Source organism: Benincasa hispida, chromosome 4 (genome assembly GCF_009727055.1).
Source record: "Benincasa hispida cultivar B227 chromosome 4, ASM972705v1, whole genome shotgun sequence".
NCBI classification, from domain to species: domain Eukaryota; kingdom Viridiplantae; phylum Streptophyta; class Magnoliopsida; order Cucurbitales; family Cucurbitaceae; genus Benincasa; species Benincasa hispida.
In genome coordinates, this window is record NC_052352.1 from 41,251,860 (window position 1) to 41,266,593 (window position 14,734).

Genomic DNA, 14,734 nt, shown 5'->3' on the forward strand with positions numbered 1-14,734 from the left:
ATATTTTTAATATTTTATAAATATATATTTATAATATATAAAATAACTTATTTATATGTATGTTTATAATGTATACTATATAGACTTATAGTGTTGTGAGCCCAATATTGAATATATAAATTCTAAATTTAAGTCCAAAAGTCAAACCCAAACTTAAAAAATTAAAAGAAAAAAAAAATCCCCGCGGAGATCTAATAAGGATTCCCCGCGGGGAATTAGTAAGGGAATCCCTGCGAGGAAACAGGGAATGGGGCTTGCGGGGATCCCGTTTCCCCGATGGGGAATCTCTGCCCTCGTCCCCGCCATTTGGGGAATTTCCCCCACAAGGTCGAGGACGGGGACTCCCCACCTACGGCCCGATCCGATCCCGTTGCCAATCCTAAGTAACACACAAGTATTATTGGTTTTGAAAATTTTATAATATTTTAACTAAAGTCAACTTTTAAAATGACATTATTGAGGGTTTTAGGTAAAATCTATCCTTTAATTAAATAGAGTATATTTAAAGGTATTAGATTGTATTGTAATTATTATATTTAAGCATTGTACAGGAATTTGTTAAGATATTAGTCCTTCTATTTATATATTTTATCCATTGTTTTTAATAAAAATATGAAAACTTGAATCGAAGTATACTTGTTTTTAATGGCGAATCTGAAACCATCTAATATGGGTAAGATAAAATCATTGATCTTGATACCACGTCTAAAGGGTTTGGAGATATCTATAAGGATTTTAACCCTCATGTTTTCTCCCCATAAAAAATTTCCCTGATATGAGTCCACGTCAATGAACTCTCCAATCATATTTCCTAGTTTCTTTTGCCATAAAGCTGTTCTGAAAATTTAGGGGGAGCTCTAGGATTCTGATCCAAAAAGTTGCAAAACGAAATTTATATTATGAAATTCTTCACCTGTTAGCTTTAATTTCCTTAAATCCTTCAGTAAAGTTTCTGAATCCATTTGATATTATGAAGACAGTTCTTGGTTTCAGGATAAGGAGTATCTTTGAAGAAGGTAATACACAGTGAAGATTCTACTAGATTGATTATCAACGAGAATGTGAATGCATGGAATAAAACTTTTGAGGCCCTGAATCACAAAGAAAACACTCACAAATAAGCTTCTTGGATAAACAGTCGAAGAAGTTCTTAGAGAGATTATTGGAGGATAATTCTCTCACGAATAAGGACCTGTAAGGTCCCCCAAAAAAAATGAAACATAAAATATTATATTAAAAAATATTAAAGATAAATACATTAAAAATGAAGGAAATCGAACTCGAGATTTCCATGAGCAACGGAACAAGATTATACCAAATTACAATTATGAATGAAAACTAAATCATTTTACAGTCGACTTCAAAATAAATGGGTTATGCAAATCATACAGAGAAATCACACCATGATACACTCAAATGAATAGAGATCAAACTCTACACACATATAAATGATGCATCTCCACGCTCCGAATGCGCGACCACTCGAACAACGGCAGCCTCAAACGTCCGATCTACACGACCGCCAACACCGCAACGAACAAAGCACGAACACTTCGTGCTCCCCTCAATGATTCCTTGGTACGAACTTCTTCACAACATGAATGGCTCGATAGCACCACGAACAGCCTCTAGGAAACCTTTGACGGTGTCAGAGTTGAGTCTTGACACCACCAAAAAGGCGACTTTAATATTCTCGGTGTGAGAATTCAGAGGGTGGGCTCTGTTCGAAATTGGTATAAGGCAGATAAACGGAGGAAACAACGATTGCATGCACGACTGAGCAAGTGGGAGATGGCAGAGACCTATGGTATATGTCGATGCCCAATCGTTTCGATAAATCTATGCGATCATCTAACAAAAGCTATGCGATCGTTTAGCTCGGTCTGTCACCTACAGACACTATACGATCGTTTACCTTGGGCCAGTGATCGTCTAGCAAAGCTATGCGATCGTTTAGTAAATACTGTATGATATTTAGTTCGCACCTGCACAATCATTTAGCTTGCCCAGCCGTCGTTTAGTAAATCCAAATTTACTTAATGACTTCGTGAGTTCTTTTGCGTGGAGATAAAACTGAAAATTCTTTTCAAACTTTTGAAAAAAAAATCAAATAGGAAAACCAATTTCCTTATAAACTCACGGTTACCATGATCCAATACCACTCATTACTTTGATTATTTAAAAGAAAAAAGAATTAATTATCTAATAATTAATATTATCATAAACATAAATGATAACTAAATTATCATACTATATTTATAATCTACAGCTTTAATATTTCATCTCATGAAACATATAAACCATAGTTCTTTTTCTATTCCATGGTACTTAATGTAAATCTCATTTACATCAATCCTCCACTAAATGTATCTTATACATTATACCGATTATATCATATATAATCAAAATACCTCTAGCTCCGAAGCTCCAATGGTACGTGAATAACTGACTAAACTCTTTATTCACGGGATCCACCATCCGTTAACTGTCAGACACTCCACTAAAGACTGACAACTGAACTCTCCTTACAACAGAAATATTATGTGTCCATCTTAACCAATCAGCAGTGCGACAATCCTTCATAGATCGCTCATAAGTACTTCTTAAGTACCACTGATCCCTTTAATGAACATAAGTCATGGTTCTACTATGACTGAGTCTTCTCTTCCAAAGAGAAACTGTGGCCACTATGTTCAAGCCCCGAAATTAACCCTTAAAAGAGCAATCTCTCTACTTATTCCTGCTTCGGGAAAGGAGTGAATTCCATATTGTGGATTGAGTTTCTAGCTCCCAAATCAGATAAGTCCCTAAAAAGGTAGGCATGTTGAGTGGACAATCTGGCCACTCTCACCCATATTAATCAAAGAATCGCTCTCAAAGGCAAGAGTTTCCAAGACACTCAAGATTGAGGTCGTGTCACCTATGGTCGTTTAGGTGAGATGCAAGTCTCTAGTATTAATGGTGTTATATACAGAGTCTAGTCATCTCGTGGTCCAGGTTTTAAACAAACTCTTTGTATAGAACACCAATCCCAACAATCTCCCACTTGTCTTAATGACTCGGGAGACTAATGTACAATATAATATAAAAATGTACAATATACAATAAACTAGAGCATACCCTAGTATCATCTCCCACTTGCCCTAGACAAAATACCGCATGTCTCGCAGACCCAGACTTTCCAAGTGACCCTTAAACACTGTAGCCGCGAGGGTCTTTGTAAAGGGATCAACAACATTGTATTCCGTAAAGATCAGATCCTTAGCTCCATACATAAGTATGTAGACCCTCGTTCTCCGAAGATACTTGAGGATCGTCTTGACCGCCATCTAGTGATCAAATCCTGGATTAGACTGATACCAACTGACAATCCCTACTGCATAGCAAATGTCAGGTCTGGTACACAACATTGCATACATCAAGCTTCTTACAATAGAAGCATAGGGAATTCGTCTCATCTCTTCAACCTTTTGAGGTGTCTTAGGACATTGATCCTTAGACAGAATGGTTCCATGCCTGAAATGTAACAACCCCCTCTTGAAATCCTACATCATGTACCTGATCAACATTTGATCAATATACGATGCCTGAGACAGAGCTAACCGTTTCTTCTTGCGATCCCGAATAGTCTGGATCCCGAGAAGTAGAACATACTGTGCCTCATCGAAATCTTTCATTTGGAACTAGGCAGTTAGCCAACTCTTGATGTCAGTCAGATATCCTACATCATTCCCAATGAGTAGGATATCATCCAAATATAATACCATGAAAGCTACTGAGTTGTTGATGATCTTCTTGTAAACACAAGGCCCATCAACATTCTGGTCAAAGCCAAACGACTTAACAGCAGTGTCAAATCTGATGTTCTAAGATCGAGATGCTTGTTTCAGCCCATAAATGGACCTATTAAGCTTGCAAACTCTTTGCTCTTGATCTGGAACTATTAACCCTTTGCCACAAATCTAGCCTTAAAAGTTTGTACCTTTCATCTACACTTCTCTTTCGCTTATAGATCCACTTACACCCAATAGGTCTCACCCCATCAGGTGGATCAACAAGCTCCTAAACGTTATTGAAGTACATAGACTCCATTTCTTGGTTCATGGCCTTAACCCATTCATCTTTGTCAACATCCTCCATTGCTTTCTTAAAAGACAACGGATCCTCGACCCATCATTCTTAATGACGTTTGGGCTTCAGTCAAACCCATGTAGCGATCTGGTGGGTTCATAACCCTCCCACTACGTCGAGACAGTCTCAACTCTTGAGCTGGTTAACTAAACATCTCGACCTCAACAACTCTTGTTGATCCGTCGACCTGTTCAACAACTCTTGTTGTACACTCAGCAGTCTCAGTCTCACTTTAGATCTCACGTAAAACGAACTTACTTCGTGGCTTATGATCCCTCATGTGGTCTTCTTCCAAGAAGATGACATTAGTGAAAACAAACATTTTGTTCTCACTTGGATCATAGAAGTATCCTCCTATCGTTTCCTTGGGGTAGCCTATAAAGAGGAAAACCTTTGAACGCGGTTCCAACTTCTTGGGTTAGTCTCTAGCACATGTGCTGAATAGCCCCAAATCCTGAAATGGCGTAAACTACCTTTACGACCTCTCCATAACTCAAAAGGTGTTTCAGAAACACTTTTCGAGGGAACGTTGTTCAGGATATAACATGTAGTATGCATTGCATAACCCCAAAACGAGTATGGAAGATGAGCAAAACTCATCATAAACCAGACCATGTCCAACAAGGTCCTATTTCTTCTTTTTGATACACCATTCTACTGAAGTGTACCAGGGGCCGAGAGTTCGTACGCAATCCCATGTTCTATCACATAGTTCTGGAATTAGAGGTCCATATACACTCCACCACGATCATATCGTAGTGTTTTTATCTTCTTACCTAACAAGTTTTCAACTTCAGCTTTATACTTCTTGAACATGTCAAGGGCTTCAGACTTATGTTGCATTACGAAGAGATACCCAAACCTTGAATAATCATCTATGAAAGAGATAAAATATTCATACCCACCTCGAGCTCTAACATTCATCGGACCACAGAGGTCTGAATGTACAAGCTCCAAGGCTTCCCTGGTGTCACGATCATGCTTGTCCAGGGCCTGTTGCCCATGGCCGCATGCCCGATCCAACCCCCTTCTAGCATACTTTCATATCATGTATTGTATTAGCTTAGTTAGCTTGCTTTCTTTACATTTCCATTGTAAGTGACAACTCGCCCTTTTGCATATGCAAGGGTGCCAGTTGGCTTTTTGTTCAGAATGCACTATATGGAGATAAGACTAATCATCACTTCTCCATACCCGGAGTAGTACTCTATAAAGCTATTGTTGTTGCTTATTACTTTCTAGCCTACTACAATCTTTCTTTCTTTATTCACACTCACAAAAACTGCTTACGAAAACCTTTTCTCCAAACCCGTTTTCTAAAACTGTTTCCCCTAAAACGGGGGTGAAGGTTGTGAGAGGTACTCGGTGTGCCACCGGTAGTTCGTATTCGAGTTGGCTGACTTGTTCGTGAGCGGGAATAAGTGCCGCACAATCGCTAAGAGAAGCTTCCGAAAGAGCGATTGTGACAGTTGGTATCAGACCCAAGTCGGCTCATAAAGAGAAAGATCAGTGATCATGTCGGCGACAAAAACCTGAACAAGTCCTGCACAATCGCTAAGAGAAGCTCCTGAAAGAGCGATTGTGACAGTTGGTATCAGAGCCAAGTCGGCTCATAGACAGAAAGATCAGTGATCATGTCGGCGATGAAGAACCTGAACAAGTCCCACGTGGAAAGGTTGGTAGAGATGAAAGATCAAATGCTCTACTTGAGAGAGGTCCCGGATAGTATCCGTTTCCTAGAGACTCGGCTACAAGAAGTTGCTGAGAAAGCCGATGGAATTGATGCGGTAGTGGGCCGCCTAGACGGATTACCTGTCAGAGAACTGATGATGAGGGTAGAGATCCTTGAGACCAAAACAACACGGTCCGGTAGCTTTGAACGTGGCGATAGCTCATCGGGCTCTGTTGCCCACATAGAGGAGCGCGTCGAAGAGTTGGACGGCTCCCAAAAAGCAATAATTCAGATGGTAACCGATTTGTCTAAAGACTTTCAGTCGGCCCTTGACGTCGTCAGAGCCGAGATAGCAGATGTAAACGCAAGGGTGAATCTCACCATCCGAGCGGTAGGGAACCAAGTTCCATCTGGGGGAGAAATGGCAGTAAGCAGAATAAAAATCCCAGAACCGAAACCCTTCTGTGGGGTACGGGAAGCAACAGGCCCTAGACAATCATGATCGTGACACCTGGCTCTATAACTTTTTCCACTAAAAGTTCGTTTGGTCATCTTGCCTTCGAGGTATGATTCACATACCGACAAGGAGTTTTCTTCTAAACTCTTTTGAAGTCCACTTTTCACCAACTTCTCAATCTCATTGACGTTTATGTGACCTAACCTAAGATGCCAAAGATGGGAGTTTTCCTTTGGAGAAACCTTTGGTCTTTTAGCTGTTGTTGCTGTACCGAACATTTCAGTGTTAAACAAGGCTTTTATGACTAACGACCTTAGTACATATAAGTTATTTTCCATTGAACCATAACTAATCTCCATTCCATTTTTGAAAATAAACACTTTATTCTCAGAAAAGGAGACAATGTAGCTTTGTTCAATAAGACAAGAAACCAAGATTAAGTTCCTCTTAATATGAGAAACTACAAAAATATTATCCAGTAATAGATAACGTTTCTTGTCAACAAATAACTACAGTCTGTCTATAACAACAGTTGAATCAACCTCACCAGTACCGACTCAAAAAGTCATCTTTCCCTGTGGCAACGTTTGCCAGGAATTGAATCTTTGATAAGAGGAACTGACATGATTGGTAGCACCTGAATCAAGGATCCAGACAGAATCATCATTCTCTACCAGACATGTCTCAAAGACCAATAAATCATATTTACTGTCCTGTTTCATCTTTTGGAGAGTAGTGGGATAGAGGTTGTTTGCCACAAAATTTGTTTCATACAATTTTTTCCACTGTAAGTAATCGATCATTTTTAAAAGCTTTAAACAGAAATACTAACGAGTTTCTGAAAAGAAAAACACATTGACCTACGTTAGGTTTTAAGCAAATACCCGTTGTAGAACAAAATAACATCCAATAAGGTTTTACCAAAACTAACATGAACCCCGTGTGACATCTAGTTTCATAATGACGCTTCAAAGGTTTAGGTCGAAGAGAGGTCAGTTATCCCTTCTCTGAATTGAGAAGTTCTCAACCAGTCATTAATACCAGAACAACTCTTGTCCTATAACGACAAGCCATCATTGATTTGGCCAAGAGATCATTAACTTACTTAACAATCTCCCGTAAGCGTGACCTGCCATTTTAAGCCCTAGAGGTCTGTCCCAAAAGGCCAATCCGAGGGGGAAAAATCCGATTGGGGTAAAACCTAAAGCGACCCTATCCATTTCTAGAGTTCACCTTGATATTAACCAACTGTATAAAACCCATTCGAAGGGGAACGCTTCGAAGGCGACACGAGGGTGTACAGAATGATTTTATGGTGTGAACCAATGACAGAGACCATAGGACATGTTGACACACACCCTTCACTCACTTACTATAAATACTCTCTTCGTCCACCTTGATATTGACTCATGAAAACACCATCTGAAGGGGGATGCATCCTGGGCATCTCAAGGCCAAGCATAAATCTCACAGTGTGAACATACGGGGAAAAACGTGAGTGGAATCAAACTCGAGATTTCCATGAGCAGCGGAACAAGACTATTCCAAATTACAATCATGAATGAACAAATCATTTACAATCGACTTCACAACAAACGGTTATGCAAATCATACAAAGAAATTACAACATGAATACACTCAAATGAACAGAGATCAAACTCTACACACATATAAGGATGCGTCTCCATGCTTCGATGCACGACCACTCGAACAACAGCAGCCTCGAACACCCGATCTACACAACCACAACACCGCAACGAAAACACTTCGCGCTCGTCCTCAACGATCCTCCTAATCACGAACTCCTCCGCCCTGCAACACAACGACCTCCATAGCAACCACGAACGGTCCTTCCAGGAAACCTCGACGATGTCGAGTTGAGTCTGACACCAACCCAAACAAGGCGACCTTGTTATTCTCGTGTGAGAATCTAGAGGGTGGGCTCTGTCCGGACTTGATATGAGGCAAGACGGATGGAGGAAAATAACGATTGCAATAAACGATTGAGCAAGTGGAATATGACAGAAGACCTATCATATAGGTCGATGCCCAATCGTTTAGATAAAGCCTAGTGATCATCTAGCAAAAGCTATGCAATTGTTAGCTCATCGTTTATCTCGGTATGTCACCTACAAACACTACACGATCGTTTACCTTTGGCCAACGATCGTCAAGTAAAGCTATGCCGATCGTTTAGTAAATACTGACGATCGTTTAGCTCACACCTGGCACGATCGTTTAGCTCACTCAGCGCATTGTTTAGTAAATTCGAATTTACTTGACGACTTCATGAGTTCTTTTGCAACGGTGAGAAAAACTTAAAATTCCTTTTCAAAAACTTTTGAAAAAAAAAACAAAATTTCAAACAGGAAAACCAATTTTCTTTTAAAACTCAGGTTACCATGATCCATAACCACCCACTACTTGGTTATTTAAAAAAACAAAAATTAATTATCTAATAATTAAAATTATTATAAACATAAATGATAACTAACTTATCATACTATATTTATAACCTATGTTTTAAATATTTCATCTCATGAAACATATAATACCATAGCTCTTTTTCTATTCCATGGTACTTAATGTAAATCTCATTTACATCAATCCTCTACTAGATGTAATCTTATACATCATACCGATTATATCATATATAAATCAAAATACCTCTTTCAATTTGAACATTTCAAATCAAACACCAAGAACTGATCCTCAACAGAATCCAAGCTACCAAGGGGACCTCATGGACCTATAGCTCCGAAGCTCCAACGGTACGTGAATAACTGACTAAACTCTTTAGTCACGGGATTCACCATCTGTTAACTGCTAGGCACTCCACTAAAGACCGATAGCTGAACTCTCTTTACTACAGATATGTTATGTGTGCATCTTAACCAATCAGCAATGCGACAACCCTTCACAGATCACTCGTAAGTATAGCTAAGCCAATAACCATTATGCCCATGTAGTTACATCTGCCTCTTTAAGTACCACTGATCCCTCTAATGAACATAAATCATAGTTCTACTATGACTGAGTCTTCTCCTCCAAAGAGAAGTTGTGGCCACTATGTTCAAGCCCCGGAATCAGTCCTTAAGGGAGCAATCTCTTTACTTATCCCTGCTTCGAGAAAGGAGTGAATTCCATATTGTGGATTGAGTTCCTAATTCCCAGATCAGACAAGTCTCCAAAAAGGTAGGCATGTTGAGTTGGTAATCTGACCACTCTCACTCATACTAATCAAAGAACCATCCTTAAAGGCAGGAGTTCCCAGAACACTCAAGATTGAGGTCGTGTCACCTATGGTCGTTTAGGTGAGATACAGGTCTCTAGTATCAACGGCGTTATATATAGAGTCTAGTCATCTCGTGATCCAGGTCTTATACAAACTCTTTCTATAGGAAACCCCCGCTCCACGCCTCCATATGAATGGTTAGGACTTACCATCTGTAGAAGTTTACAACATTTGCAAACCTCTACAAAGCGGGTTATATCCATAGTGTCACTAGGATCAGGTATCCCACCTTAATCCTTATACTACAGACCGATTTAAGTTATCACTTAAGGCATGATCCACTTGTATATCACATATATATGCTTAAGTTCACATAAGATAACCATGGAGCTTTGTTTATTGGATATGAGTAATTGCCAGAATTACATAACACTTATTTTATTCATTGAACAATGTGTATCTTTACAAAATAACGAGACTCCATGAGAATTAGGACACCAATCCCAACAAAAAAATTTGTATAAAAAAATCAATTTGGTTTAGTATTAATGTATCAAGTTGAAGTAGATCAAACATGTATATGTATTGACTAACTACATGTGTAGCTGTCCTAGTCACACAAAATTTGTCTCTTCATCTATATTTTTTAAATTAATAATTTAGATTTTAAATTAATTAGATTAGTCATATAATAATATTTGTTAAATTGAATTGAATTGATTTAAAATAACATACGAACCGTAGGTTCGTCCAATTGATAGAGCGTCATTTACATGTCGGAGTTATGGATCATTGTTGGAAATCATTCCCAAGTCCATAATTGCAAAAGTATCAGAGGCCTGGCGATCTCACAAACTTCAAAGTTTGTTGCTTCGCATAGCTATCTATACAACTATGTCAAACATGCTCCACCCCAAGAATATCGTCCCACACATAAAGGTTAGCTAATAATGACAAGAACATGAAGTGAATGAAATAGCTTGATTTTTCAGAAAAACGAACTTCCAACCATCATCTGTAGTATATATGCTCACGTATATCTCATGATGGTTTTCTCATCTGCATCATTAGCAAGCTAATGGAATTGTGTCCCTAACCATGTCAAACTTAACCTCGATCCTTTAATTTTACCGGGGATGAGGTCACATCGAGAAACAGTTGACAAATATGCAACAAGTCATCATGCATCACTCCAGAGACCGACTCACCGTCATGAGGTAACCTGAACAACACTTCTATGTCCTGTAGAGTGATAGTGCTATCCAATGGGCATATGAAATGTATGCATCTCAAATCTCTAACTCTTGATTAGTTTTATGATGAGATGCCGATCTAGCTGAATGAATCCCAATCTGACAACTCCATGAAATCCAGACTTACGAAGTAATGGTAGTATTTGAGAGTGGAGTGGGATAGTGCGATGAACAACTGCCACTCGATGTTTAGAGAATATCTCGTCAGTGGTACGATCTTCCCATACAATTGATGATCGATGAATCAATTGGTCGTACAGAATATCAAGATCAATTGGTCCTGGATTTAAAGCCATGCTCTAAAAGGAAAAAAAAATATATTTATTGGGTAAAACATAAAAATAATATACAACTCAATATTATTTGCACAAAAAATAGTATTTACAATATAGAGATATTAATAATAAAATTCCCTAATTATTTGGAGTTTGTCTTCATAATGAAGGACTTCCTTCAATTATGACCTAATTGATTACAAAACACACATCCTAGTCGAGCGCTTGGTTTTGTCCGATCTATCTCATTATGGTATTGTGAACTCTTTGGTTTACCAGGTTTCCTCTATTGGGGTTGATGCCCTAAATCTCGCAGGGTTCTATAGTTTGTAAACACTTGTATGAATAAACATTTGTGATTTATAATATATGATATTTTATTCCCGTCTATGAAATATTTGATATTTTAGTTGCATTAACCGCAAACCAATAAACTAAGATCCATGGTTATCGTTGTAACTTAAACATGTATGTGGAGACATACAAGTGGATTGTGTTTTAAGTGATAACCTAAATAGTCTGTAGTATATGTATAAAACTAGATACCTTATCCTAGTGACACTACGAGTATGACCCGTTTTGTAGGTATTACAAATGTTGTAAAGTGCTATAAATGATTTGATCATAGCCATTCATGTATTAGATATGCGGGCGGAGATATTTTGTACAAAGGAGTTTGTATAAGACCAGACCACAAAATATTTAGTCTCATTGTATAACGCCGTTCATAATTGAGACTTTCATTTCACTATGATGACCATAGGTAACATGAATTTAATCCTGATTGAGTTGTGAACTCCTGCTTATGAGAGAGGTCCTTATTTTTGCATGGGTGAAAGTGGCCAGATCATCGACTTAATAAGCCTACCATTTTCGGGATTCGTCTGATTGGAGTGTTTAGAACTCAACTACACAAGATGGAATTCACTCATTTCTCGAAGTAGGGGTAAGTAGATAAATCATTCCGTTAAGGGCTGACTCCGGGTATTGAACAATGTGGTGTCATACCCTCTCTTGGCCTGAGAGGGGCTAAATCATGATGGAACTATGATCTATTGTTCATTAGAGGGATCAATTGTATTTAAGAAGTTAGATGTAATTATAGGAGCAAAATGGTAATTTGGCCCAACTATGCTTACAAGCGATTTGTGAATGGTTATCGTACTGTTAATAGGTTATATCCAATTGACACAGAAATATATTTGTAGTGCAAAGAGTGCAGCTGTATCTTTAGTGGAGTGTTCGACAGTTAACGGGTAGTGGATAATGTGATTAAAGAGTTTAATTAGTTATTCACGTACCGTTGGAGCTTCAAGCTATAGGTCCATAAGGTCTCCTTGATAGCTCAATGGATTCAAGTTGAGAATCAATTTTTGAGTTAATTTGAAATGTTTAAATTAACAAGAGGGAATTTGATTGTATATGATATAATTAAATTAATTCATTTATATATGATATATATGATATAATGTATTTGATACATTATTATTTGATTGGAGGGACTAATGTTTGAATATGATTCAAATACAATTTCTATGAATTAAATTCATAGTTATTAAATTTAATATAAATATTATTTATATTAAATGTCATGCAATAGAGAAAAAGAACTATGGTTTATATATTTTATTTGATGCAATATTAAAACTATAGATTATAAATATAATATGATAAGTTAGTTATTGTATTTATTTATAATTTATTAATTATATGATAATTAATTCTTTTTTCTCCATAACCACCCTTAGTGAGTAGTTATATGATTTTATGGCAAATTGAGATAAAATGAATTTTGATTTAAAAAATCTCACACGATTGACATTATTAGTAATCAAGTAAAAGAGTTTTACTATACGATAACTTTAGAGAGCCTAAATGATCAAGTAAAGCCTATACGATAGACTTTTTCGTCTACGCGACAGTGTTGTTCTCAAATTGATCGTCTTCCTCCTAAACTCCAATCCTTCCCTCAAGCCAAAATAAGCCAGAGCCCACCACTCTTGGATTCTCACATCGAGAATCCCAAGGTAATCTTGTGGTTGTGTCCGGTTTGTTCGAGGAACGAGTTTCTGCTTGTTGCTGTTCGAGGGAGATCATCTTGCTCATCGTGTTCGTGTTTGATCGGGGGATATACTTGAAGAAGGGTTCTTTAAAGGTACAGTCTCTTATCCTCTGTATTTAATTCAGAAAGCAAGTTGTAACTTAAAATTTGTGCATAATCTGTTTTGTATGATTGTAAACACATGCGTTCATTTACAATGGAGTTTGGACGATCCGCTTTTGCTCATAGGTCCTTTTAATTAGAGTTTCTTCATCCTCAACAACGATGGGTTAGCATGTATGACAGACATATTAGGGTGCGTGATTCAATAATCTTTATGTGGAAAAAGTTTAAATTTAGGGGAGTAACATGCAACATATATTGACAGTTTATAGTAGTCCTCAATAAAATACTTGTAGTTCATGTTAAATGTAATCAAATTGCCATAAAATGCGAACATGGAATGCCAAATTCCACTTGTTACATAAATAGTACCGCTTGAACCCGTTTAGCCTCGGTATTTGAACATTTCCTCCGTTAGCATTAAGGTTGTGACGTCCGGTCTTCACATGATACACACCTTCATATTGAAGGTATGACTGTACATCATGTTTACTAGATCTTGTAAATCATTTATTTCTCACTTAGTATTATAAATATATTTTAAACTTTGTTAATTACAAAAAAAAAAAGAAAAGAAAAGAAAAAAATTATCGTTGTATTTATCTCGATGCTCTAAAGCAACTCTTATTTCTTCTTCTTTTTTTTTTTTCGAAATAATTTATGCATTCGAAGAATATTATTTGAGCAAGAGCATTTATCGGCAATGTTCGAGCTTCTTTGAGGACTCCATTTATGCACTCTTATAGACTTGTTGTGATCCACTCGTATTTGAACCCTCCATCGTGTACTTGAGTCCATTGTTCCATATCGATGTTGTAAAAAAAAAAAACTTAGATAACTCCAATTCATTCCTTTAATGTCCTCAATGGCTTTATTAAACTTTCGAATTTGGAATTGATATCCGTCATGATAAACATAGTTCTTTAATGTGTTGAATTTGTATTTTTTTTTATTGAAGTTGCTGACGATAATCGTAAGCAGAATTGATGGTGACATTTTGGTCTTGTCCAACCATTTATTGGATTGTTCACGGCTGAGATAATGCCAGCTTGTCAATATGAAATTAAACACACCTCTTTGTGTGTAACAATTTCTCTCAGATGTTTCAAGAACCATCCCTATGATTCTATGCTCATCTGCAACGACGAATGCAAGGGGAAGAAGATGCTCGTTTAAATAAACTGATATAGGAATCAATAAATTTTCTCGATATTTTTCATACAAGTGGGTACCGACTATCTGAATCACCAACCAACATCTATTAAAAGTTTATATACAAGGACCAAATGCCCAAAAATACAGAAGTAAGGATGACATGTCATTCAGTTGACGTTTTTCACTATCCACTCCATACGTGTTCCGAGATTGGTCTGTTTAACCATATACAACCACCTGGGTAACAATTTGTATGACTCATTCCAGTCATCGAACACTTTAACCAATGCTTTTTTTTGCCCTCCCACATCTTATGGTTAGGAACATAATATCCAAATTTTGTTTTTATGTTGGACTGTAGTTGTGCCACGCTGATGGATCATTTTTCTCTT